This window comes from Thunnus albacares, chromosome 7 (assembly GCF_914725855.1).
Source record: "Thunnus albacares chromosome 7, fThuAlb1.1, whole genome shotgun sequence".
In the NCBI taxonomy this organism is placed as follows: Eukaryota; Metazoa; Chordata; class Actinopteri; order Scombriformes; family Scombridae; genus Thunnus; species Thunnus albacares.
Genome location: NC_058112.1, coordinates 19,705,700 through 19,733,393, shown reverse-complemented (window position 1 = coordinate 19,733,393; position 27,694 = coordinate 19,705,700). Strand labels below are relative to the sequence as shown.

General features: G+C 41.6%; 1 long non-coding RNA gene across 1 annotated transcript; it reads right to left on the bottom strand.

The window, feature by feature from the left end:
* Positions 1–1,169: 1,169 nt before the first annotated feature.
* Positions 1,170–27,438, bottom strand: LOC122986202. The gene is made up of 3 exons (XR_006404258.1): positions 27,336–27,438; positions 25,751–25,864; positions 1,170–1,504 (listed from the first exon to the last, which is right to left on the bottom strand). It is a non-coding gene; the product is annotated as an uncharacterized LOC122986202 (long non-coding RNA).
* Between the last annotated feature and the right edge of the window lie 256 nt (positions 27,439–27,694).

Sequence of the window (27,694 nt, the reverse complement as noted above, 5' to 3'; positions counted from 1 at the left end):
CCACCGCTCCCAGTACACAGTATTTTCTCCAATACAGATTGCGTGGTTGTGCCATAGCGAAGAGTATCTTTGTACATTATGTGTAAGTTTGAACATTTTATAAATTCAGGTCCAGACATCTCCTGAGTGTAAAAGAACTGGGTTTGTAATATTACGAGCGTTTTGAGATAGTACTTTGATAGGACTGAATGGTGAACACAGCTAATGTTCAATATCCATCCAGTCTGCTTTATTCTCTGCCACATTCCAATATTTTGCTATTTTAGCCATTTCAAAAGATAAATGGTACAATCTAGGGTCAGGAATGCCAAACCCTCCTTACTCCTTATGGGCACATAACTTACTCAATTTAATCTTTGGCCTTTTCCCACTCCAACAGAAAATGTTTTATATCATCAAATTGCTTAAAAATAGTAGATGGCATCTTGATTGGGAGCATCATAGTAATGTAGTTAACTTGGGGAGCCACTGTCATTTTTATAATGTTAATTTTTCATTTATTTATTTTTATTTTAATCTTTTGTAGTAGCGGGTTAAATTTTAGCATTGCCATTTCCCCTGCATCCTGAGAAAGTATTTAATTCCCTTGTGGAACCACTTAAAGTTGAACTTCTCAACCATGAATGGGAGACAAAATTTGGAGAGGGGCATTGCTTCGGATTTATTCCAATTAATAGTATAACATGATAGTTTTGAAATGTCCATCACATGTGGTACAGACGCCAAGGGGTCAGATATCACTGCTAGAATGTTGTCTGCGTAAAGTAATAGCTTATGTTCTTTATCCCCTCCCCTGACCCCTGTAATGCCAGAGTGTACCCTAATAGCAGCTGCCAGTATCTCTAAGAAAATTATGAACAGTAACAGATTTAATGAACACTTCTGGTGTCTCATTATGTCAAATCTTAATCTGTAACTAGTAACTAGTAATTAAAGCTGTCAAATAAATGTGGTGGAGAAGAAAGTACAATATTTCCCTCTGAAATGTAGTGGAGTGGAAGTATAGAGTAGCATAAAATGTAAATACTCAAATAAGATACAAGTACCTCAAAATTTTACTTAAGTACATGAGTAAATGTACTTACTTTCCACCACTGAATATTTTTCTCTGCCTCTTGGAAAAAAAAACTTTGCTCATTCTGCAAAAACTAAACCAAAGAAAAAAAATATTGCAATGCAAGACAAAATTTTATTGGGTTATGATGTTTTGAAACCAACGGATCTGAATACCAGATGGAATTACATTCATTTTGGACACAGCGGGCCTCCATGTAGAGGTCTGAGAAACAAAGTTACTGTGTAGATAGTTCTACTGCAGACACACAGTACGCAGAAGAGAGACAGGAGTTGAACTGCTCTCCTCTTCAACACCACAAGCTGTCGTCTCATTGTCTTGGCCCGGCACCAGGCGCTGGAGTAATTGCAGCAGTGTGGCATTGTGGGGAATACTTTGCATTCCGACTTTCACAAGGAAGTTTTTCTTCTTTCCCTCCCTCACTGCAACCTGCCACAGATAAAACATGTCTCAAACAGTGTTGTTTCCACAGTCACACTGAGACAATGCGGGTATGTGTGTGTGTGTGTGTGTGTGTGTGTATGTGTCTGGCAGAGGTGGTAGTGGGATTATCAGGAGTCACTAGCGACTGAAAGAAAAAAGCCATAAAGTGGTGGGGTGTGGCATGTAAAATCTGTCATTGTTAGGAGAGCCTGTTGGCTGGCCAACAGTTTAAATGGAGTTCAATATCAAATGCTATTAAAAGGAGGAAGTTAAGAACAAGCTGAATGAACTTAACTTGACATATTTTGTTATAAATCGAACACAATGGCATATCTTCTACAACCATCCCCCCCTTTTCATTTATCATCTTAACTCTTAGAACCCTGCTGATAGCCCAAACATACAGAACCAGAGGATCAGCAATCAATAATGGGAGAATGTTTTGCCCAGAACCCACACCCCTCCCTCAAGACCACCCCCCATATTCTTGACTTAAGAGGCCACATCTGTTTTTAATATCCTTGCCTCCGTGCTGCAGAGTTACACAATCATGATCAAGTGTGCTTTCTGAAAGGCAGAAACACTCACAAATACGGACGAGGACTCATGCCAATACCAACACAAACATACACCCTTTTATGGCACACCAAAGCACTGAAGAACAAGATGTCACTGTGATCACTGGCCTTGGTGGATGTGTTTAATAACATGTAGTTGAGATGCATGTAGTTGAGAGTATGTTGTATTATAAAAAGGTACAGATACTTTTAACTTCACCTGGCATGCTTTAAATCAGTTTTTATGAAACTTTGGGTGATGATATTTCACTGCTCTGTTCTGCTCTGTCATTGTCAAAGTTATGTTTAAAATTGCAAAACACAAGGGAATGACAGCACATTTAGCAAGGAAAGAGTTAAACTGCAAACTGTTCTTTTAGCACCATGTATTATTGTCAGCACTTTATCTTTATTGTGTGCCACAGTGACCACATTTTGAGAGAAATGAATCTCCTACTGAGAACTCCCCGATATGTTACGAAACTGGAAAGATGCCACAGGCTGGTTGGTCTCAGCTTAAAGCTCCTCATGCAGAGTATGACAGCCGTTATGACTCCAGATCACCTTACATTGAACTTCCCAAGTGGCTCCGGGATTCCTGCAGTTAGACTTAGATGTCATGTTATGAGCACCGTGGAGTGACGGTGGAATTTTTCAAGAACTTGTGTACCGGGGGGGTTATGGTATGTTTTTGATTACCACAACTGTAAAATTGTAAAATGTAGAAGTATAAAGCCGCATCTTTTGAAAATGAACATCTGCTGTGAGTATTGCATTGAGAATTGAGATCCCTATTTCATTGTAAGCTAACTAAAAGTATACATTAAGAGCATGCATGCAAAGTAGCCGAACACTAAGTAGTAGCTGTATGTAATGTCTATACAGACAATCACCACAGGTACTACCCCGAAACAAAACAAGAAATGATTCAAAACACTTTTCCTTACAAAGCACTGTGATGACCACATTTTTGTGAGTTTTCCTTTCTTCCATTGTGATCCCATGCTGGCATTCCTTTGGCTCTTTTTTACGACTATGCCAGCTCAGACTGGCTCAGCTCTGCCAAGCACCAACACAGCACTGTTACTTTATGGCATTCTGTGATTCTATACAGAGTCCTCCATTATAATTATCAGTGCAATTAGCTGATTCACAGCATTTTAACACTGTGCCTGAACATATTCAGACATCTCATCAGTCATGGTTTAAAGCCCTCTGTCTCAGTGGGAAGCTATTCAGTTTCTTCCTGTGCTCGGCGGCTGCTGCTACAAAACAGTGTTACAGTCTAGAGATGTAGATTCATAAATTACACTGGTTGATGGAATTTATCATACCTTTCCACATTTTACTTGTCTCATTTGAGTGTGTATGCTGGGACAGGCAAATGAAGACATCTCTTAAATTAGCTGCCTGTGGTTAGAGACTAATGTAGGAGGAGAATGAGACACTTCTAAACTTTTTGTCATTGGGGTACTTCTGCAAAATGCCAGCTGTCCATGCCACTGCACCTTCCCCCTCACCTTGCCTCGCCCTTTTAAACATTAAACATTTATCCTGTTATTAGTTTTTTCTAATGAGAAATTTCTGACAGTTAGTATGAATGGCTTATCTAGTAAACACTAAAACTGGTTCTCGGCATCAAATGATCTGTACATAGACTGTATAGTAACGCACCTCCTAAATACCTAACTCAAAAATAGATACCTTTTCTTTCAGTCTAAAGCTGATAGAAGCAATGAGCTTCATACTCCACCCAAACCTGCCTGACCACTACCAACAAATAGGGCGCTGGCTATGATTCAGCCCAGACAAAGCAAACAATGACCTGACCTTAATGATGGAGATAGAGTTAGCATGTCACCAGAGGCTGGGCGATAACATTTGTGACCTATACCTCTGGCCAGCTTAGTGCCTGGCTGGCGCACTGCTGGTGCCATTCTGTCTTCTGCATACCAGCTGATTGAATGTTTCTTGTCTGTTTCCCACAGCAGATTGCAAACTGTCTAGCCATCCTTGAATACCCCCCGCACCCTCAACTCCACCCATATCGCCATGCTTGACTGCACACTGTGAAGCAGTGAGCGCTTCCACTGCTATCTGCTTCATCAGACCCTGATGATAGTGTGGAGACTGGCGTCTGAGCTGGCCGATAGCCGTCGGGCACTCTCTGTTCAGAAATAGAGATGTGCAGGAATGGAAAAATATCACAAACCCAGCCACTCTTTCTTCCCCGTCTTTAATTCTGTTGTTGCATCATCACTGCTTGTGTTAGTACATACACCTTAATCCAACTCTGACTCATGGATTATCTTGATTTTTGTAAGAGGAAACAGTCACAATATGTATGTAGGAACTTAACCGCTCTCTAATGCTGAGTTCTATAAAAAAACATAATGTGCACAGGAGAACGTGCCTAACTACATGTCTCCCTCTTCCTGACTTTTCTCTTCAGTTGAAAGGTGAGGTGACTTCCATTCAGAGGTTGAGTACTGGTCTGCTGTGCATTTATGCTCCTGCTTCCTGTCGACTGTAAGTCTACTGGTAGTCTGGCAAAGGGGTCACTGTACAGGACTTTGTATTCAAAGAGGAGAACAAACAACGGAGACCTTGACCCTACAGACCCTCCCCCTCCCCAACTCTCCACTCTCCAAAATATCAGTGTCAAAGGACTTAAAAAAAATTAAGCTCATGTTCACATCAGCGTTGTGTGTGGGCATGGTGAGCTTAAAAATCAAAAGTTTGACAGAATTACTCCTCATTTCAATTTTTTCATCGGTTCATGAAAAGAGAGCACAACATAACAGGTTTGTTTTGAAATAAATCTGGAGCAACACTGCAAGGCAGTGAATCCTTCGCTTTTCCAGCTGACTGGCTGCTCTGATTGTAGCAATGCTAAGCGAGGTCAGTGGAGACTCCCAGTAAATGGCCATGTCGCCAGTGCTCTCTGCTGCTGAGTCGACTGACGAAATAATGAACCGCACAGGCTTGTTTGATTTCCTCTGGAGACAGCTGAGCGGGAGTCTGATCCACATACAGCCCTGGCTCCCACTAACCCAATCTGCTTCACCCCGCTCTTTCTCTAGAGACAGCGTCTACACAGGCCTTTTTAGGGTACATCTATTCGCTGTGATTTATCATAAATTAAAAAGCTGGGAGCTCAGTTGCACAGCTAAAATGCCCTCTCCGACTGCCTGGCCATGTTCCACACTGTCTGAGCTAGATTCCATTTCCTCTCATGTCCATTTTGTTGCTATTGTAGCAGACCAATAATTCACATGAAATTGTGTGTTTCCAAGGGAAAAGTTCATTGAGCCCTGCAGTTTGTGGTGCATACTGATCATGCTAAAATTAGACAGCTGGCACATATGAATATTTTATATACCACAATATTATGTAGCTGTACATATTGACTCTGCTGTGAGGTACAAAATAGTGAAAATAGTGATTTTGGCTAGATTGTACTGCACTATGGTGGTAACATAATTACGGGTGCAAAACACAGAAAAACTGGTAAAGGCACAATCTTGTAGGATCACACCAAATCCAGTATCCTTCTGGGAAAAAAGGAGGTTGGCTAGCATGCAGGCAGCCAGTGGTGATGTGTCTTGGCAGGCACAGATAGGGGCAGTGTAGTCATGGACCCAGTCATCATCATCTGGCCACACATTCCTACCCTATCTGTGCAGTAAACTGGATCTCCTTCTCCCTCTTATCAGCTGTAAGGAATTTTCTATCAGAGGCCCTCTTTCTCTCTCTCTCCCTCACTATCTCTTTTGCTCTCTTATTCTGACTCCCTTACTCTTTTTTCTCTCTTCCTGTCCCTTCCTTCAAACTACAGAGTTGACACACAGCAGAAACGGTTAATGGTCATTAAGATAAGGAAGCAAGGAGACGTCAGGCGGCTCCTAGGACAGACTGGAACCCAAACAGCTCCGGTGCCTACTGCGTCACCAAGGTGGGAGGCCGTTGGCCCCCAGGAAGTATCATTCATATACTGTGGGCACATGCACTTTACTGGCACATTTAGTCAACATCAATGACATCATAACAAGGCACTTTGTCTCATTTCCTCAGATTTGACCACTTATACCGAGAGCTGGTATGTGAATGAACAAAGTAAAGCCTTGTTTTTGTCCTCAATGTTACCTCTTTAAAATAGGGTTTAGTTAACAGTCAGTTGTTGCTGTGCTCATTTCTGTGTATTCCTAGATCAAGGTATATTCAATTTTGCTTATGTTATTGAAATAAAACCAGTCTCTCTGGTTTTATTGACTGTTACTGAAACTGTAACAGTTTTTCTTTCTCTTTTCAGAATTGCCTCTGTGTTGCAAATGCAAATAACCACATCTTGCCTTGTGTAAAGTGCTTCTAGCTTCTAGGCTCTACTCTTACAGCATATTATATATAAATATATAGTTTCACTTTGGAGAAGATTTGACTTTTTAGAATTACCATGTTTAAGCTTTAATGTTAATCCAAGTTCTTTGTCAGATGTAAGAACTATGACGGAACTACTTTAGAGTAAAATAATTTATGCTTGACTGATTTGTTCGTCCACTGATAGTCATGTAAAATGGTAATCATAGAGTCGATGAACATAATTCACTTAACCAACGTGGCCTTTTGTTTCAGGTTCTGGTACCCTTGATATGTTCCTCCACAGCAAATTACATGGATGTTTAATTTTCACTGTCTGAGAAAGTGACAGTTATTTTCTCCATTCAGCTGAAAATAGTAACTACTTCCATAGTACAGTGTTACATGAAACTATACCAATGCCCGAGGCTGTAAATCTGAAACTGCTTCATACAACTCTGTTTTCCATTGGTGCTCCTCCAGTTGTAGTACCACAACTGTGTAACTGTAAGACCAGAGGGGTAAGCTCCTCTTCCTCTTCTTCTAACATAAAAGCATTTGAAAAGAAATTATGTAAGCTTCAATTCTAATCTCACACTCTTAGTTCAACCTCCAAAGATACCAAACTCCACTGAACAGTTAAAGCAATAAGTAGATGACAAGAAATAGACCTGATGTGGATAGAACTCCCAAATGGGCAATGTAAAATAAATAAATAAAGTATAATGAAATGAACATATGAATAAAACAAATATATAATTGACTCTGAAATATATAATTATTGGTCTCTTGGTCAGTCGGTCAATTACTTTAGTCCAGACTGAAACATCTATTAAAAACTATTGGATAGGTGGCCATGAAAATTTGCAGACATTCATGATCTTCAGAGGATAAATTCTCCTGACTTTGGCAATCTTTTCCTTTTCCTCTAGCACCATTCTTATGTTTTTGTTTTTTAGTGAAATAGCTTGACAACTATTCGATGGACTGCCATGTAATTAGATACATATATCCGTGGTGCCCTGAGGATAAATCTAATGACTTTGGTGATCCCCTGACTTTTTCTCTAAGTTCCATTTTTTCAAGAGGTCTCAACATTTTCAGGGGATTTATGAAGACAAACGTCTGCTGTGAAATAGTAGTAGTAACAGTATTTCCCTCTAGGAAGTTTATGGCTTAGTCTGGGCTCTCTGCTGAGATAAGGATTATGACTCAAAAATCCTGCGTGCAGAGAACCACTTCACCACTGTCCCGTCCTTTGGTCATCTTAAGATTTGGTCTCCACAAACTGCAAGCTGAAATATGGCTACAATTCATGCCACTGTGCCCATAATCCTGTAGTATCAAAGCACAGGCAGAGGGGTCTCTCTTTCCTCTCTCTCCCTCCCTTTCACCCCTGTGTGATGACAGACCCCTGAGAGGAGCCCTTTGTTGGTAATTGAGCTTACCTCATTTTCAAAATACCAGGAGCCCTGCTGGATAATAAAAATGTGCCTATACTGGGGTACATATTTCTGGCAGAAGCCAAACAGCGCTATGCACAGAAAACAGAGCTGTACTTGTTGAATTAGACCAGAGAGAAGGAAAAGGTTTGTTTTTTTCATTCCCTGACTTTTCTTTGGTCAAGATTTTTTTCCCTGCTGCCTTAACTACAGTGGAAGAGTGGCCTTGCGTGGAGTCTGGATCGCTGGGACCTTAGTAATATCCACAAGGGAGCCTGTAATTACTCAGACAGCAGTGCTGCCATCAGGCCACGCCTCCAGCACTCAGCAGGCCTGGCGGCCTGTAAACGTGTCAGTGGCAAGATGTCTCCTCCTCTCTCTTATACACTTTCTTACACACAAGAGGGAGGTTGAATATACTCTCTCAAAGAATACTAAGTACATAAGTGACCTTCAGTGTCTACCCATTTGGACAGGATGATGGTAATGACTTGATGCTCTTGGCTCTTGAACTACAGAAGCAGTTATCGATAACTAACTTTATAAAAAAGAGTGCTGAGTTTGTAGCTTACAGTATCTGAGAATCAGGGTTGCCCCAAGGTGTATTGAGTAATTGAGAGTCTTGTAAGTCTTTTTACACACAGGACATAATTTTAATTCAAGAACCTCCACTAGCCCTCTCTAACAATACTAACAATAATGAAAGTCACTGGAAGTGCTCTAGATAATTTATGTCCTATTACACCAAAAGAAATAAGGCAGGAATGTTCAAGATGAACTTCAGATAACTGTGCAATGCGCACATTATCTTCCATACTATTGGTGGAGCAAACTCCACAGAGCTGCACGTGGTCATACATAGGCACACAGGAATGCTTTTTCTCCTCACTTACACACAATCTTGAGCACTAACTATTGGCTATCTTACCATCAGTGTGGAGGCTGGCAGACACGAGTCTTTGAAATGTGATCCTTGTCCCAGCCAAGTCCTGCCTCCCTCACCCTAATTGGATGATTATATCCAGAACAACATTATTTTAACTTGGAGTGAGACATGGGAGTCCTTTAATGCTAAGTAAATTCCTCTTGACTTGCTATTTGTACCCGTGGCAAAGAGTTACCAACTTCATGCTGTCAAACGACTGCCAGATTGTTTGACTGTGTTAGCGTTAAGTGTAAAGTTTCTCTAGATCCAAGGTGAATACAGCTACTTGATTCAACAATGTGATTTTACATTAATATCAGCAAAATCAAAACATGACAGATCTGCACTGCTAACTTGGGGAAAACTATTCCCGTACATACATGACATTCAGAAAAAGTCAATTGGCCAGATAAATTGCATGAGATTATTACTGTCCAGTTGGATACAATATAGATATTGCTACCCTGTTTCTTTGCAAAACTCAGCAGAATTCATTTTTGAGTCAGACTAAATCATCAAGTTCCTCCTGCATCCCTCAAAATCAATCAAAAGCAACTGATCTATGAACAGCAACAAAAATACTGGTCCAACTGACACATTTTGAAATACAGAAGGATGATTACTGTACAATTATTCCCATTTCAGTCTAAAGGGTTGAAATATTATCAATGTCGGTCAAAGTGCACCCTTTCTCCTCAACATGAGAAGGCTCTTTAGTGGTCTAAGGGGATGTCAGATTGCAGGCCCTCTTGGTTACTTAAACATCCATTTGAAGGCTAGGACAGGACTGGGAACAAAGCAGGGCTTGGCTTGGCCTTGTCAGCACTTTAGCTATTTCAGTGGTCATCCGTGTATCAAAAAATTCTAAAAACAGACAAAGCCTCCAGAATATTTGCTTAAACTCTCAGTGCCCCATAATCATGCAAGTAATGATAGTGTGTTTGCTTTGTCCAAACACCAGGGGCTCTGTTCTAAACACATAGAAACACACACATAGACATAAGCATATACACACACACAGCACTGGGACAATGATGGATGTGAAGAAATTACAGGCCAAGGGCATTGAGTCTCCTTCTAGTCATTTAAATACACAAAGTACATAAACATAGGAAGACTATACCAAAATCATATTCCATTTATACTGAAACAAACTATTAGTGAAATCATAATGTTCACAACATGGGCAGCCAATTGTTGGCAGAGATGATCCTCAGTTTGACTCACTCAAAGTCAACCAGACGCCAAGGCTAAAGAGGAACAACACATTGATTTTATCCTTATTAGTGCTGGATATTACTTAGGTTATGCTTTCCTACAAGTCATCAAATGACTCTATGCAAGCGTTTAGTATTCTTCGTAATGAGAAACACCCGTGTGTTATACGGTCCAGGGACGCAAATACATTTGAGTCAGTGGCAATGTATTCCTGAGCGATTTTGTTGAGAGACATTAAAAGCTTGAATAAAAATAAGTTTAAATATCAAAGGCTTTGGTTAAAAAACAACATCTACCCGGAGGGGAAAATTGTGCAATTACCTACAATGTGCCAGGCTGCTTGCCAGTTGAAAACCAGGTCATGGAAAATGTACACATCCAGCACAGAGAAGAGGCAAAACCACAGTTACATAAGTATTCTAATAGCATTGTCATTCTTCATTTAAAAAAAAAATCTTTCACTTGTTTACAATAACAAGAAATTCTGCAGGCAGTCAGTGTGTGTGTATGTGTGTGTGTGTGTGTTGCATTTGTGTGTGCAGGCACATAAAAGTGAGCTTCAATTCATACACGGTCATTTCCTCTCTTTTGAGTAAAGTGAGTCAGAATAAATTACAGTAAAACAAACACATACACTAAATCAAGTCCTGGTGTACGCATCACCCCCGTCACCTCTGGCTTGTACACCACATTAACAGTCAAACGTATGCCAAGGCATTACTATACCAGCAGTCAAAACTATGCCTATTACATGATTTTCTAATTAGAGAGCATCCTGTCACGACACTGAGTGAGTGCGAGTGAGAAAAGAGGGACTTGGTTTCCTAAATGCTCCTAAGAGCGAATTAGCATTAGCCTTGTCACAAGGTCAGGGTTCACATCAGGGGTATGGTGGCAGGAGACAAGTCACATGACCACCTCACTGATGTTTAAGGTTATTGGCTGCCAAGCCCAGCAGGTGAACAAACACTCGACTCTACGCTCTAAGCAACATGCAGCAGCTTCTGGGGAGTTGATTCTGTCATCACCTGGCACAGAGCTGGAGGTAATGCTGCTCTCAGAATAGTGTTTTCTCTCACATCCAAACCTGTCTTAATGGGTCTGTGTCTAATTTAGATTTCTATCCCTAAGCCTGACAGCATCCTGAAAAGAAAAATCTAGAAAACTATGTATGTATGTTAGCAAGAGCGCATTAAATTGCTATTCTATTATTAGCTCATGTTTGTGCATCCCAACTATTTACATTACATCTGAGTTACAGAGCTCAGCATCCGTTTTTCCGAAAAACAAATAAGAGTTGATCTTTGCAAAACCCAGAAACAAACGCAAACAAATTCACAGCTGCATGACTTCAATGCCCTGCTGATGCTATTTTCATTGCAGCATAACATGAACACAATCTCTGCCTGTAGGTTGAGTAAGAACACATATGTATGATTAAAAATGACTTGCGACATGTGTTTGCCTAGACCAGCGTGGCATTTCCTCTGAATGCAGCAGACAAAAGCCAACACAAGAAACATATGATTCAGAACAAAAAATAAATCATAAGCGAGGGCGTATATAGGTTAAAGTAAGTATCTGTCATCCAGGCTCTTATTTGTTTGTACTCATTCCCAGGCTGTCTGGTTTCATTAACACTTAGCCCTTGGCAGCACTCACTTTGGCACAGCATTGAGCTGGAGGATGACCACTGCCATGCAGCCTCTGCAAACCAGGAGATGAGGACATGTCTTCTCCACCCATTCATACTCAACCTTACCCCACCCTGCACAGCACCCTCCTCTGGCACATCAGTTCCCTCCACCCTTGCTCATGTGTCCTCGGGCCCAGTCCTGAGGTTAGATGCATTTGATATTTTTATGCTTTGGTTCAATAAATGCAATTAAGATGGAGTAAATCTTGAAAAAAGTCAGCCGATTTTAGATCATAGGCACAATGGGCATGGTGGATGCTGGGTGGAGTGAATGGTGGGAGTAGACAGCCACTCAGAGACCAAAGAGGCAGTCCTAGGATGTTGTGTTTCCAGTCATTATTGCCTTGCTTTGTCTAAACCCCCCTCTGGCCAGGTACTCCCCCTCCACTCCTCCTAACCCTCACTCTCACCCACAATGCACCTGGAGCAAGGCCAGGGCTGCTGTTAATTTGGCCTCATTATTAAGTTAAATGCAGCGCGGGCGGCAGTGCTAGAGCTAATGAGCAGTGCAAAGCTGGCTGTGCTGCTCCCAGCCTCCTGTCCCAGCCATTAGAAAAATTAGAGAGTGGAAAATGAGTCAAGGGTTGTGCAGGCCTTAATTGAAGTCTTGAATGAAACTGTCTCTGATATGAGTAAACCCTGCTCTGACTAGGAAGGTCTCAACCTTCACTAAGAGATAGAATAGCTGTTGCGGGCAGAATGTGCATTTGTGTCAATGATACCAACATGGTGTAGGACGAGGTGTTTTAGGCAAGAACCAATCCATGGTAAACAAAATAATTAAGTTACCTTAACAGTATCTTCCAGCTATTGTATGGACATGTGTTTGTATGTATATGTGTAAGAGAGAGACTTCTTTTGGTCCATGTATGCATGAGATAGTATCAGGGCTGTGTGGGTGGCAGGGTTTCTGCTCAGGGGGAGCAGTGGCCGGGAAGGAGGAGCTCAGAGCAGGGGCACTACAAAAATACACATATGAGAGACAAACAGGGCACAGCTTATCAAAAGACAAAGTTACACTTAAAGCTTTCAAAGAGCGGAAAAGATACTGATTTGTACGGCGTAAACTGCTCAAAGCTGTCCACTACTCTGGAATAGTATACCTCTTAAGTCATCTCAGAGACTGTCTATCATCTAGCCACTCAGTCAAGACCGTGAGAGACTGGGAGGTTTAGGAGTCCCTATGTTTAGATGACTTTGAGGGTTTTTCCTCTGCAGCCTTGCTAAATTGTCCAAACACGACCACACTGGCATTCATTTGCACTTCATCCCTACACAGCTTATCCTGACCACACAGTGACAATGTTTTTCTGGGAGATACTGGGGAGATAGCTGGCCAAATCTTTGAAACCAAATCAGCAGCTTACAGAGATCAGCAAGAGGCTCCATTTCGATATTAAAAGAGAGAGAAAGATCAGCTCACTGTTTAGGTTTGGCTGAACCCGTGTAGGAGGGGAGAATGGCCTGAGGTTGGAAGACCATGGGCAGCAGATGACGACGACGATGGTGTGTGTGCGAATGTGTGTTTTGTGGCTTTCTTATAATCAAACAGATATATCTTTGCTTAGATTTTGTCTCACGGGTCAGAGGTTGTAGTAAGTGAGCTGTATTCAAGTGCCTCATTGAGGCTCTCATCTCCCTCTACCTTTTGCTGCATAGTTTTAGCCAAGTGTCTGGCTGGGGACAGTGTACAGCAAATTCATGTCACAGTATTGTCCTCCTGCAAGCCTGCTTCTGATGTAGAGCACTTAGCCATGTTTATAGCCTTACAGGTTCAAAGAGAGGCCAGCAGCACAATGGAGCAGGGCAAGTTGGCTGCAGCACCACTGTGTGGAAAACACCATCACGCACCAAGGAATCAAAACAAAGACAGAAGGGAAAAAACTCTGCAAGGATTAAGGAAATTACCGTTTTTCCCCATTCTATTTTGCCACGTTTAATTCTGCAAAAAAACATTTCCTCAACACAACAGCGGTATTAGCCAAAAATCCTGTCGCACAATAACGGACAACAGACATAAAGTTCATTGCTGCATCAGTCGAAAACATTCTGTATTCAGTCAAAATATTTTCCAGCCTGTGAAATGCTTTACTTTTACAAAGGTAGCCTCTGATTGGAGAATATGCTTTTCTCTGTAAGTCATTGGCCAGGTGAATGGGTGGGGCCATAAGGCCATCTACAGGGCAGTGTTGTCAAAATGATTACATCAATATACATGACACTGCTGACTGGTTGTAACAGCTCTTACTTCATGTTGACTTGCCGTCACAAGAACAGAAATCTATGCATACTTGGCGTCAGTGTAGGTGAAGGGCAGACACGAAGGCCACATTAAAGGGATAAAACTGGAGTTTGGGTTTTGAGTAAATGTTTGGCTAACTCAGCTTCATCACATGTCCGGCATTTAACTAAATAGTGTGCTGACATTGACCATCACATACAATAAAGGCAGCCAGTCTTCTCGTGGTGGCCTTCTCACCCCAACCAGCCCCTGTGACCTGTCCTTCAGCCCCCCCTCCAATGCTTTAATCCAGCTAACCTTGTCAAAACCACCAGACCTCATTCAGAACAAGCAGATGACTCTCTGCACGCCAGTGGCCTCTATAAATAGAAATTTCATTGAGGAGCAGCAGGCTGAATGGGAGGTATTGTAAACAGCAGGCCAGCCTAAAGCCTTACACAGGGCTAACCTGGGAAAGTGATGGAAAGTGACATGCTGCAGCCATGAGGCATGCAGTACAATAACAAACTGACACCACTGTACCACTGTCCACTGTCCTTCACTTTACATGTAAAGGTTTTACCTCACATTGTTAATGGCCCAAAACCTACTTGCAAACAGCACACTAAGAACATTCTTTGGGTTAAGCAACAAAACAATGTGGTTCATGTTTATTCTCAAAGTAAGAACACTGTTTCTGACAGATTTCAACTTTCAAAACTTTCATGTGACCACCTTTAACAATACAAAAAATAAGAGGTTTGTGGGAAGACAAACTGCTGCTCACTCTGCATTTTATGTATTAACAGTTGCAACATGCCATCCTTAACTGACCGTGAAGCAGATAACTTCCCTTATAGTTGTACAGTACATACAGTATGTCCAGTTCTTCTCCACAGATAATAAGTAAACAGTTGTTTTTAGCCACATCTCTTCATCAGCCTGTGTTGGGCACAGACCCAGTCTGTCTGTGAGTTGCCTGATTCACTGATCATTAATTCAGTTTACTTACCCCGATTTATACACAAGGCAGTGTAACAAGCCCATTCTGGCACGGGTTAAAAGGTTTGGCATGGGAATTATGTCTTCCTCTGGAGGGAAAAAACATGTTGGACAAATCAAAGGATTATTTTGTGAACGAAACTGTGCCATTCAGTGATCTCAAAATCTGGCTGACATCTCATTCAGTCAGTTCAGCTATTTGCAGAGTGATGGATGTTTTTGATGTAGTCTCATAGGCGAGACAATTTGATCAGTGAGACTAAACACACACACATCTAGTCTGTCGGTATGGGCCTTGCTGTTGGTGCAGCAGAACAGCAGGGGTCTGACTCTGACGTTGACTCTTGTCTGGGGAAAGAACAGAGTTTCAAAAAACTGAGGAGGCACTTTTGTAGATTATATGTGCTTCTATTCACCCCTGATACTTTTGGTTCTCAAAATCTTTAACACATGGTGACAGGCTACAAAGAAACTCCAGCCTAGACAGGCACCTACCAAACCACACAAAGAGAGAGAGGAAGAGTGAGTGAGGGTGAGAGCGAGAGAGAGGCTAAACCATGTTTAAGCCACTCATTTGATTCACAATTCACACGCAGATCCCAGCCAGGGGGCAGGGATTTTGAGGAGGAGAGATCAGTAGCCAGGCTTAACTTAAAATGTCAAATGCTTTACTTTGACTTCATGGAAAAAAGACAGTTCAGAGGACCCGACAGACCACATGCTACCAAGCATTTTTCCCCCTTTCTTGAAAAAACGTTTAGACACAGACTGGCTCTTTCACTGAGTTGTAGCAAAACAACGAGGTGCTTCAGCCCTGAAGGCCAGTGATACCTGATCATCAAACTGCCACCAATTAGAGCATTAGGAGAAGTCATTTATTTTGCCTATGTTAAAGAAGGTGCTAAACTCCATGAATCATTCCCTCATACCCCTGCTGAAATTTCATCCAGAGCAGCCGTGGCCCCACAGAGAGAAAGAGGGATATTGAGGGGCTAAGTGAGACAAGGGCCCTGGAGACCATGCTCACCAGAGTAGACCTTGCCAGGGGCAGCCTGAGAAACGACAGTCCCCCTATCATTCCTCCTCTCTCTCCCTTCCTTTCCTCACAGCCCGATTGGAGAATGTGGTACTACAAATTTATTGTTCACGACTGAAAAAATCTGCACGTGCAGGACGATCAGTCATAGAGCGCAGGGGGTTGGAGGTGGTGACTGACACCCTCCCCTTTTTCAGCCTATGACCTCATGCAGGTAAAGAGTGAGGCTTGGTGCTAGACTGCGCCCCTCTCTTTCAGCCCCACACCCAAATCTCCCCATTTAGGTATTTGTTGAACCTCCTGCATTGAAACCACTGCCTGTACAGGAACAGATTGGGTGTTGGGCAGCACACAAGTTTCCATGCCTGGTAGGCAATGAAAGAAGAGCTAAATAAGCCAAGTCAGCCTACCCAACTCCACAACTATTATTGGAATCAGAAACACTAATCAGCCATTCAGATGATCTTATTCACTAGATTCAAGTCACATCTGTCAACAACAGACCAACATCACAGCTGAAACAAATGTAAGAAATTAACATAACACAGAAATGAACATTTAGTTGCCCTCAGCAACAGCAAAAGAAAAACGACAAACACTGAAGTGCGCACAGGCTGCCTGGTTGTGTGCTCCAGTGGAACAGGAAATTGTATGTTTGCATTGTGTCTCATCTGAGTGGTGTTTCCAGGTACCGCTCAAGTGGCTTCCTCTGATTTCGCCCCCTGAAGCTTGCCTGCTGACACCTAAGCTGTCATGGCTGTACACAGCTCTCAACACCCATCACAGTGGACACCTTAAATCAAATGTGTGACACTCCATGATGATGACAAATGTATCCTGATTGCTGAATTACATACAGTATGTATTGAACAGCAATAAAAGCACAGGTTGTGCTAGTTGTAAAATACGGTACCATACAAAAGTACCCATAATTTATTTTGGAGGTGAAAAATTCTTGGAGGGGGTGAAATCTTATCCACAGAAAACATCAAGACATGCTCGCTATTTGTATATACTGCAGTTATCCTTTACAAACATGCTGCAAGGGATTCACCCCATTTGATAAACAGCACCCTCTGCTGCTTTGCCTCTGAACCATCCATCCATTTCCTACATAGCTTCAACTGTTCAGGATCAGGGGGCTGAAGCCTATCCCAGCATGCATTGGGCGAGACAAGTCACTAGTCAATCACAGGTAAACACATCTCGTCAGAAAAACAAATTCATACTCACATTTACATCCACAGAAACTAGTTTTGGAGTAAGTCAACACATGAGAAAGAGAAAAAAAAATATGCTTTTTAAACTGTGTGAAAATATATTTCAGCAAACCAATAAAATAAGCCTATCATATCATAAAATAATTATTGAGAAGGTTCCCTATAAGCTCTAACTAAATGAACACATACAGTGTTTATAAGTTGGTCATCACAAACCAAACAAACAAACAAAACAATGTTCATTTTAGCCACATCTGTTCGTCAGATCATCCTCCATAGTGGACACAATCAATCATGTGGAAACAGAAAAACACTAAGAAAGTAAAATGTGAAATGTTGCTTACAACATTCTTATAAATACCCCCCAGGAGTGATATAGAGTGCACTACTCTATCATTATGAACAAATCTCATGAATTGCAACATAGGTTCAAGAGCATGGAAAAATGGAAACACTTATAACAGCCAACTTTTCTCTTTCGGTAAACCAGACCAGACACTTAACAGACATCATACGATGTTTGGATGAAAAATAAAGACAATGACACATATGTTCAGTAATAATTCAGATACCTCTTCACTTACATTTGTCATTTCAATTTAAATCTTTCAGTATCATTTTTGCCTGAAATGCTCAAGACAGATGATTAGGCATAATTCCCTACAATCAAATGTGGCTGTCCTGTATCAGGAGTCAAACCAAATCTGGGGAAGAGGATATTTCATCTTGCGGCTCTACACAGGGCTCCAACAATAACACCACCCCACTGAAAGGAAATTCCTCCGCCTTCTCTGCTCTCGGCTGAAACACACAGCTCTCTTAATCCTGCTCTGGTAATGAGGTCATTTCACAATGTAATTTTCTCCCTTCTTTTTTTCATATCAACAAATTAAAATCTGGTGTTACAGAAACACAACTTTATGATTGATCTCTATTTTTAATAAGACACATTGTTTACAAAACTACAAATGATTAAATCCTTTCAAATGAATACTGTATGTTCATATGAGAATCTTTGATTCTTTAGATATTCAGTTTCTCTTATACATTACATATTTCTGCAGCTAAGATCAGAGGCCTTCAGTGAGGTGGGAGTGGAAGGAGAGGAGGTGGTAAGGCAGTAATGGAACAGACAGAGATGTTGTTGAGAGCTATGCCCTGCCAAAACCAACTCTGATCATTGCTCTGAAACCATCTGATTGCAGGATCAGCCAGTCTGGCCGTAAGTGGAGGTGACAGTGTGTCTGCGAGACACGTTACAAGTCAGAGGAAATTGGAGATAAACAGATAAAAGAATGCAATCTCTGCTGGAAGTAGCAAGGCACAGGGGGCAGGAAATAAACCTGTATTTAAGCTGATTACCCGAGCAGAGTCCCAGCCCCTTTCAGCAGCTCTGTACAACCCAGCCTCACCACTACCAACGCTGTTAATTAGAGATTTGCTAAGGGGAAAAAAGGCAGCCTTGTCAGACTTGCAGGAGTGTTAGTGATGGCTGGCTGGAGGGGGACATGCAGAGCTCTTAATTGGGTCTGTATGCTGTATCGGTGGCTGGCTGCAGCGCTGGTGATGATTGCTGTGAGCAGGTGGCCGTGGTGGCAGCTCCATGCAGGCCGTCCCAGGCCAGCCTGTCTGTTCTTGTCAGGACCTGGAACACTGAGCAGACAGCTCCTGAGCCCCGCGCTCATTACGCCAAGTTGCCCACCCTGTTGCCTAGCAACGCCCCCACAGCCCCTCCACAACACTTCCTCCCTGGTCCCACAATGTAACCCACAGTCGTGGAAGACCACTTCACACAGTCCAGCTATGGGAAAAAAGGTGAATACACCGCTTCCTCTCACTGTCTTCTTTAAATACAACATGTAATACATTAAACCAACCATAATGCATCATCTTTTATTTGTGTAATCAACAATGTGCATCAAATAGTATTGTGTCAGTGCCAGACTGAAAGCTGTGTTTTATAGAGCTGAAACAATTAGTCAATTTAATGATTAGTTGATGAACAGAAGAATAATGAGCGACTTGATATTCAATTTATCTTCAAGTAATTTTTAAGCAAAAATGCCAAAATGTCACTGGTTTTAGCTTCTCAAATTTAAATAACTGTTTTATTTTTCTATTCTTTTACGATAAATCTTTTGTCAGACAAAAGGAGGCATTTGAAAATGTCACTTTGGGTTCTGGGAAACTGTGATGGACATTGTTTTTGCTCTTTTCTGAAATGACACTAGACAAATTTAACAGAGCAACATTTCAGTGTAACAGAGATCTTCCTCATGCATTGTCAAGTAAACACCACAAAGAAGAACAAACAATATATGCAGACACAAACACATTTATCACTTATGCCTTCTGTTTGTTTTTTGAACCAGCTTTGGATGTACATGCTGTCTACTTTGTTGGTTTTATATGAAACCATCATTACTTTCATTACAGTGGTTGCTCCAACTGAAAAATGACATTGATGTCTTAATCAGAGATCAGCTGAATCAGAATCCAATTTTCGCCTCCAAAGGGGTGTGTGATGTTTTTTTAATCAGGAAGTGTCTCAGACATGCTACAGCTGGTCATACATGACATTTGCGATTACAATCTGTCTACTAACAGCACTTCAAACAGGTGGACATGTGCAAGTTTCCACACATACAAGGAGAGGAGTAGTTAAGATCTTGTAAGCATTCTTGTTAAATCTGCTGCCGTCTTTTTCTGTCAGTAATCTTCATTTGCATCAGAGTGTATCAAAAGTAGACGCAGGGAGGGGGCAACTTCATGCAAACACTGACTTCAACTTCAATCCAGCAATCTAATCCAAAACTGTGGAGAGACAAATGCACCAGCTTCCTGGCACAAGTGTTCCCAGGCCTATATTCTTCTTCCAAACAGTCCTGGTGCCAATGTGAGTCCCATTGGCACAAGAAGAATCTTATAAAATTTATGAGTGATACAACTGCCTGAGGCAAGTTTTACAAGAAAAACTCTGAATTTGGGATTGCAAGGGGGCAGTACATTTTCAATGCAGCATTTTTTTTCTCTCTTGTATTGCCAAATGTCATCAGTTCATTGGGGAAATCTAAGTCCCAGGAGGACCTAGCATTTCTTTTGCTGCGGTTAGATTACTTTGGACAGTAGTCAGCCAAAGTTTCATGATTCAATGGAATTTTGACGAATGCTACAAATGAAGTGTAAAAGAATCAATCATGTCAGGGTTTGACTGGAAGGACTTTGGAGAAGGGCATGCGGAACAGAGCCTGAGCTGGAAAATGACAGGAAACAGTAGAATGACATCAGTTGTGGCACAGTGCGAGACCTGTTTAATGAAATGGAGAAATCAATGGGCTTCTATAACGCCTTTTAAAATATGGAGCACACCTCAAGACTCCAGTTGTGAATTTAAAAAGACACACATAAGAAATTGGAGCAGAGTTGGAAACCAATCAAAACCAACATCACCCACTAATATGCAGTGACTAATCTGGCAGTAATACATGTTATTTTCACTTTTCGCTTCTCAAAGGGTTATGGCTTGAAACTAAAAGGAAAACCATCTTTGTTTTGCGCTGTGCCTTGAATCTGCATTATTCAAGTTGATTTAATCTAGTCAACAGTCCACTAAATGACACAGAGGCCCCACAGGCCTGTCAGTGTTCTGAGTGCAGGCTGTCCGGTCTTGAAAAAGGTCAATATGAAATCATAGCCCCACCCTGGAGGCTTTCTCTAACACCAGGACTTGTCCACATTCTGTGGTGCCGCTCTAGTTACTGAAGCTGGAGAGAGGGAAAAACTCTCGGCCCTAGACCCACCTCATCGTGCCAAGAAGCCCACGGCATTTGAAAGTTGAAAACCCAAAGGGTAATCATTTGTCACGGGCAGTTCGCACGTCTGGAATGTCTCAGTTTGTGCACTCAGAATATCAGACAAGATGGGTGGTGCTCCTGGAGATCAGGGCTGCTCTCATGTCGGACGATCAAAGTGAGCGGGGCAGGCACTACAACGTTCACACGCAGCTGTGTCTTCCCTGGGGTTGCACTTGGGCTGCGGGTGCTAGACCTCACTGTGGAAGTGCCTGTAAATAAATGGTTTTGTCACTGTGTTCACACATTCCTCCAACCAATGGGACTGCTCAGCCTTGTACTTCCATTAGCATAGGTTGCCATCCTCACAGCTGACTGCTGACATCACCTCATTACATACACACGGACTTCACAGAGGAAACATAAGACCATCATTTGGATGAAATGAGTATATGGCCCACGATTAACTCTATTTAAGTAAAAGTTTCACAATCTTTTAAACAATTTTTAAAGGAATAGTTTGGGAATTGGCTTTCTTAGTTAGAAGAGTTAGATTGAAATGAAAATCAACACCTCTCACATGTGTCCTTTAAAAATTAAGCAACAGCTAGGAAGTCATTGAGCCCAGTCAAGAAATAGTCCCGCACATATCCCTTGTGAAATTTAGTTTTTTCCTTTGTTTTTTGTACAAATTAAACAAACAAGATATAATATGGTAATTAGTGAGATTTAGAGGTGCTGGTAGGCAAGAGAGACAGGCTAGCTGTTTGCCCCCATTTCCAGTCTTTATGCTAAGCTAAACTAACTGTCTCCTGACTGTAGTTTTTTATTTAACAGAGTGGTATTGATCTTCTCATCTAATTCTCTTAAAGAAAGCAAGTGTATTTCCCAAAATATTGAACTATGCCTTGAAACATCACAATAGCCATAGGCACTGTGATAAGCCACTGTATGTCTTTGGTTGAGGTGGTAGAAACAGGAGCAGGGGGTTTGATTAAAGTGAGATAATCAGGAGGAAATGCACGAGTGCAGTACCTGTCCTATATGGTTTTTCCAAGAGGAATGTGAGGAATGCCCAAACCACAGTAGCCAATATTTGCTTTAGATGAAATGATAACAGCCCCTCAGTCCCTCACCAACTATGACTGGGATGCCAGCCAGAAACTTAAGCCCAAAGGAACACATTCTAACCAGCCAAACATTTGACTTGCATTGTGTTTACAATATGAAGTATAGTCCCACACAAACAAATACTGCTTACACCATGTTACTTTGCCAATGCTATGTCATGATCACACAGTCAGTCTTATGGGTGTAATCTGACCTTGTGTTGTCATTTAACCTTTGTCCTTGGCATCAGTGCCTCACACTTCCCTTTGCCCAGTGATGAAGTGAGCATTATTTTACAACCCTGTCATTTTTCACTCTTTTAGGTAGTGATGAATTGGGTCAAAAGGATTTGTTTATTTTTACCTTAGTCCCAAAAATCTTTCATCACATTTTGCAGCCAGGCAATTGGATATTTGAGATTTTAAAGGCTCACAAAAAGAGAAAAATGAGCCTGCAGACTTACTAATAATGAATCATTATGTAAAGACAACATCAGAAAAGGAAAACACAGTGGATTTCCTTCGGGCTGGTGTGACATTACAAGGATGTTTAACTTAGGGTACCAAGGGAGGTGAACTACACAGACCAAAACACCATGCACAGGAGAGCAAGAGAGTGAGCAAGAAAGAAAGAGAGAGAGGAAAAGGGAAAGTGTAATTAATCACTCTACAGTCAGTGGGGCCTGGTCTGGTGGAGGTGTTCTTGAGTTCTGGGTCTGTTTGTTGCGCTCAAGAGAAAGGCCAGTCGAACAGGAATGCTGTGTATGGGTGGTCAATTAGTTTACAAATTTCAGCTGTGACAGAGGAATTCATCTCAGCCCTGGCCCCAAACTCCCTCCCGCCATCCCTGACCAAACCACATCATATTAGGGCCCAAACCTCATGCCGTGATCTGAGGCATTCCCCGGGCTGCAACATAAAGAAGCTCACTCCATTTAGCCCAACCTAAATCAACAGCCTTTTACTGTGGTTACATTGGATTGCCTTATATCCAGGATCAGCCAGCGCTTTTCGCCCCTTTTCAGTTTTCCAGGCGTCCGTCGTACTTCTAAAAAACAGACCTCCACCAATTTTGTCACTCTGCTTTTTCATTTCCATGGGATCACAACATTCTGCACATCCTTTCCAATTTGACTAAACACACTTATACCTCTGGACGGATCAGTTCTACTAGGAAAGCCAAACAAAAGCCACATAAGCAGACTGAAATCAAATTTGAATGTGGGATAAATATGTTTTCCTGAGCTTGTCATGAATAGTGCACTGAACCAAGAGTGTCTCTTGGAACATAAGTGTTTCAGATAATAAAATGTTGACGGCAACAATGATCAGGTTTTCCAGTTGGACATGCGAGTAATGCTTGGCTTGTACTACGCTCACTTGACGAATGAGGACAGCATCATAGCTGCAGTGGGCACCTAGCTATACACTTACACACACACACATCCAAGTGTTGAAAGACTAAAACCACACTCTGGATCATACCACAGTGCTGTGGTTAATCTGATGATTAATACTATTATCAATCATTCTCTCTGATCCAGTGACAGCGTGCCCACTGGGATTAAGCAGCTGACTGATTTAGTGTGAAAGGTTTCAATGTGCAGTCTCTAAAGAACTAAGGTAATGGCCATTATCCTACATCTTCACTTGCATGTTGCTGATTTCTACTCAATAGAATGATTACATAACATGAAATATTAACTCTCTTTTTTCTTCTAACACTGTATACTGCATGAAAGGGTTTGAGTGTCTATAGGCATATTTTTTTTTACCACATAATGTGCATTTATAGACACATGGACCTTTATCAGCACCCTTTCACATCCACTTATTCACCGCCGAAGTATGCATCCATATCTTTCTGGCTCTGCGTACGTGCAGAAGATCTCGCTGATTACAATGACTGCACTCTAATATATTTGTCGTAGTATGTGTATGTGCCAATTTGCATGAATATGTGTGTGTGGGAGTTCAGAACAGGAAATGTAAAGGTTGAGGTAGTTCCTTGGAAACAAAGGCTCCGGCATCTCCACATGAGTCCTTTCCTTTCATAGGCGCCTGAGGCTCCTGTCCACATCACTGTAATGCTCAAGAGGGAACATCCTGGAGCTGCCACCCCCACCTTTCCCTTCACCTTCTATAGATGGCCTGACCTATAGTACATCTCAGCCATGTAAAACAATAGTTAGAAGATGTTGAACTTTGTGAAACAAAAGCAACCTCTTACAGCAAAACTCTGTCAGACTGGTTGCCTTATTCCTGAAACTGAAACAAATGACATGCAATGCTGGCCATGATCTGGTTTTCCTCAACTTTGATTGCATGAGAACTTATGATTTCCCAGTGACTCACCAACCCCATCGACTTCACAAACCCTTAAATGCTCTCTTACAATCTTATCTCTCTAGGCCTCACCTTACAAGTTATCTTTCCCTCTTTCCCTCTCCATCTTTCATCCCTGCACTATTTCCATGCTCTTGCTCTCGTTTTTACTGCCCCGATTGAAAATTGAGTCATAACTTCCTGACGGCACTGTTCAAAGGTCACCCCCCTCCTCCCTCTCTTTGCTCCCCGCCCCCTTTCCTCCTCTCCCTTTTGGGAGGCCCCTCTTCCAACACGCCCAGCACTGCATTCCACAGACGGTGGGAGCACCTTCAAATGCTGCACAAGCATAGCAGACCGCCATTCGCAGCGGCACGCAGGGTGACTGAGCCCCGGTCTCAGCTGCCACCAGACCTCAGCTCTAGGCTCAATCCCTGCCAAGGAGAGCTTTGATTGGGAAAAAATTGCAATGTAGCAGCAACAGAGTCTGCGTGATGACAAGGAGAAAGCAACTGTGGCTCTAAAGGAGCAAAGTGATAACTGTGCAGTATTAGCAACCTCCAAGCTGCTGAGACCAGCTCCAAGTAAAACCCTCGTGCCACAGTGGGGCCTCTAATGTCTGTGCTGGGGGGCTGGCAGCTGCGATAGTGGGGCGCAGGCCTCAGAGCACCTTTTCGTCTGACCCCCAAATCCTTAAGGTCTCTACTACACTGACACACAGCTCCAGTTTCAGCCTCCCAAGGCTCACTCTGTGCTTAGCTCTCAAAACAATAATGTTCTTGTACATGGTCACATACCACAGCACAGCAAATGTACAGTGCTGTAATGAACACTCAATTAATCCATTAGTTGACCAACAAAAATGTAACAGATTCCAATCTTGACCGTTTCCCTTGCATGTTTCCCTCAGTAGCAGCGAAATAGTAAACAAAGAGACATGAGAAACATCACTGCTTAACTTTTTTCATTGCAAAAAACATGAGCCGTTTTGGATTTTGGAAAAACCTAGTGGATAATGTGATGCAAAATATTTATTTTAAAGCATTTTAAAGCATAGAAAAATATCTTGATTTAACTCTAAATAGGTGCACAATATGTTGCTGAAAAAGGAGGGGCCCAAATGCATTTCAGCATGTTTTACAATGCTGTTTCAAAAATCTTTGAGAATACATGATTTATGATACAAATGAGTCTTGTAAGACACTGATTTACAAGATGTTTTCATTACTTTTAAAACATAATTATGCAGAGCATACTGCAATAATTTTGGCAAGAATAATTGTATAAATTATATATAAAATGTATATTTTGGCACACGACTGGTTGCAGCATAGATCAGAAAAACAATACAAACCTGTATCAGAGACACTGGGCACCGACTTGTCAGCTTTCATAACCTGTGCTGCTGTGTGTTATCTCGGTCTGGGATGGCAGGTCTGCGTTGCACTGGAAAGCTGCTGCATCTCACCTTAAGCACACACACAACATATGATATTTTCACAGGAGGAAATTATAAGCACAACAATCAAGATACCAGCCACAATTCACAGAAACATGAACACTGTCTAAATAATACTAAATAATATAATGCATAGTGACATATGTGTGCATACACAGTAGCATGTAGATTTACAGACAGGATAGTCATTAAGGACATTCACACAAACGCCATTAGGTTAAGTGAGCTACATCCCATCCTGCTAAAATATTAAATAGCATATGAGTATACTGTGAGGCAGGTATGAACTAGTCTACATATATGCAGATTTTTAAAAACTTGCAGTTTGTAAGATAAGATACATCATCACATTGTCAATGCTTGTGATAAGACATTATGTTTCACCACATATTAATGATCTGTGCTGTTGACATTATTGTCTAGCACAGCAATAGAAGGCATCTGTTTTAGGAAATGTGAGGAACCTAGATCTTACAGCAGCAGTCCTGTTTTCAAGTGTGTGAACAGAGACAGGTATGTCTCTCCTTTTGGCTGGGCTCCATTGTTAGCCTCCAGTCTTGCCTGCGTGCTGTGATTATCAATGCACACATCTGGATGGACTTAGTCAAGGAATCCTATAAAGAACCTAATGGGCTCTTCTAACATTTTTTGAAGACTGATTAAGAGCCGTTTCAGATCTTGTTCACATCAATGAGTTCCATCTGTGATTTATTTAAGTTTTCACTGAATTCTTTATCTACGTTACTTGCTCCCCTTCAGTGTAATGGGGGTTTGGGCGATTTAGGGGGGGGTGGGGGACTTATATGCTTTGTAGGTAATGTGCCAGACTGCTGAATATTGCTTATGGGGCAGGTCAGATACTTGGATAAACAAAGAGGGCTGCTCCATCACTGACTAACTGATCATGCATTGAAATCCTATGTGTTCTGTACCCTTTTTCCACAATTAGGCTATAGCTATTTTCAAAACATATTTGCAATGCAAAACCTTGGTGTTTAAGTGTCATTCACTTTTAGTCTTTCTAATCATAAAATAAAACCACCGTTTGGAGCCACGCCAGCATGAGAGGCAAATTTACACCTTGCATATTAGCTCAGTTAAATTTATACCCAGCATATAGTCTGCTGAACTAACGTTAGCAAGCAGACCTCGTTTTTAGGGCCTATTTGGCTTCCAATAGTGTGACCCTTGTGTTTTATGAGGGAGGCTAACACCATGAACTACATTTGTTACAAATTAGGCTTCCTAGTGCCGTAAAGTTGACACCTGCCACTTCAAACCTTCCTTTGGAAACGAGAACGGGCATTGATAACCGAGTAGAAAAAAATAACTGTTTCAATACGCAACGTTTATTTTCTAACGTTAATGTCCACCCCTGCCATAGTTAGCGTTAACAATAGTTTTTTGTAACGACAAAGGACACATTTTCTTTTAGCTTTTAGACTAACTTGCATTATAACACGCTGGTGAGTTTTCTTACCGTCTGAAACTCACATTCCCTTCAAAGTTTCACCCCGAAGGGTAAATCGTCGTTAACCACAAGATGTCGCCAAATCAATGGTCGTCCACTACTAATGCTGCCTTCAGGTGCCTCTCGTAAGATTGTATTTCTGATTTTGAAGGGATCAAAATGTGAGTTGTGCTGTCTTTCAATAAAGGGAATGATTTATTAACTAACTGATCCATGTAACAAAATCGTGATAAAGGGTGAATTTATTCTGCAACCTCTAATAGCATATAGAGTTGAGACATTTTATTTCTTCTGTTTTTTCTGGCAACATGTTGTTAAGAATTTCTTCCTTTAAAAGCAGTTTACATCCATTCTCAGTTATTGGCTCT